We start from the raw sequence: 1,991 nt of genomic DNA, 5'->3' as shown, positions 1-1,991 counted from the left end.
AATAGAAGTGGCCCAAGAACGGAACCCTGAGGAACTCCACCTGTAACATTTTTTCACCCAGAAGTTTTTCCATTTAAAACAACGCTGCTTTTGATCATTCAACCAATTACTAGTCTCTCTCTCTCTCTCTCTCTCTCTTATTTACCATCTATGCGCTATCTTATTTTCTGTATACAGTAAAGGAAGATGTGTAATAAAATGAGTATCCCTTTTTTATAGAATTATAACAACGAAAATAATTAACTAAGACACGTGGCAACAGCGCTTCCCCCTCCCCCCATGTCGCCACGCCGAGGTGTCACAGGTGGGTTGGGATGAGTAATCGTTATTACAATCCTAAAAAAAATTACTTATTGTATTGCAAAGCTTCCTTTACAATATGTATATTATCGAATAAATAATAATAAAAAAACATATAGATAAGACATGAGAGGAACGTCGTATATCACAAATTCATGTGTATACAATATGTATGTATGTATGTATGTATGTATGTATGTATGTATGTATGTAAACACTTATCCGAGAGCTGACACCTTGATATGTTGGATAGGCTTGACTATCTGACAACAAGAGTTGAGTAAATATAGATCAAAATTGTGTCACCCACATCGAGCAGGTCTTGTACGAAAGATGAGACAAAGATCAGCTCGCGCGCACACATGAACCATTAAAATCTAGGGCTTAGCTCCGCAAAATAAGGCGGCACCAACAACACATCTCACCATAAACTAGGTGGCAAGGAGGTGAGATGACTTCCACAGCCTCCCAGAACAATCATGGCTTGCACAACCAGCCTGGCGTTCCTGTTGGATCATCGTCTCGACCGCTTTGCCTCCTATGCAACGTGGGAGCCGCCTCAGAAAACCACAGGCTGGAGAGTTATGGCATTATGGGACTGAAATCCGAAGGTAGAAGCTGATGCAGCTTCAAAGCACCTGTATGGTCTAGTTTTAAAATAGATAATCTTTTTAAAATGCACAACCATTAAGAAATTATTTTGCTCTTCAGTTGGAGTCGTCTCGATTGATCAAAAGGTAAATAGTTGTAGGCTACTTCCTTTTGCCTCGTGGCAAGTAGTAGATGTGATCTTGTTTACCAGAAAAGCAAGTCGGGTCTACACGATAGCAGTTCATTTAACCTCGAAAAGAAAGCTAACGACATAACGTTATTGTGCCAGAACCTACGCATCATTTCCTCCTCCTCTTATTCCGCCCGGAAGGATTTTTAATTGAATTTTTTTTTTTTTAATTATATCATGCTCCAAATAATTCATAGTTTCTGTTTTTTCTATCCAAAATCTTACTTTGCACCGTCGAAAGAAAAACAAAATAAAACAAAGAAATAAAGCTTTGGTGGGTCTAGTGTTCCAATACAAGTGTGTCGACATCTGCTGCACCGTCAATGAGTAGTAGGTGCGTATTATGTGCGTGCGCCCGTGAGGGAAAGTGCACGCGGCAGTGTATTCTTCGTGTACGTTTCACCATATCTTAACCATGTGCTGGACTCGCAATTGGTAGCTATATCCTGGACGAGAACTCATGCAGGATGATACAGCCCGATCAGTGGGTTATGTTCTCTCCTTGATCATGTGGGGGCATAGTATTACAAAATAGATTGCAGTTGGGGGAATGTTTTCCACACAGTGAACGTATACATTTCTTTTATTATTATTATTATTATTATTATTATTATTATTATTATTATTATTATTAAAACCGCCCGGCGTTAGCTAAAATGGACTGTTCTCAGAACAAGTGTTCTGTAGGTAATTTGTCTGTTTTTACTGTACGTTGGGATTTGAATAGGCGATTGAATATTTACTTCTTTGTTTTGTCACACCAACGGTCATTCTACAATGAAAATTATTTTGTCATTCAGAAAAGGTTACATGATGATAAGCAATTTCGTATATATCATCAGCTATGTAATGATCCAAAGGTATTTGAAAATAAAAGACTATTGAATTGTCAACGTATATCAGTTATCGA

Source organism: Oratosquilla oratoria, chromosome 8, assembly GCF_046742065.1.
Source record: "Oratosquilla oratoria isolate Oo_2021 chromosome 8, ASM4674206v1, whole genome shotgun sequence".
NCBI lineage: Eukaryota > Metazoa > Arthropoda > Malacostraca > Stomatopoda > Squillidae > Oratosquilla > Oratosquilla oratoria.
The sequence above is the reverse complement of the archived record's forward strand: the minus strand, read 5'-3'. Positions refer to the sequence as shown.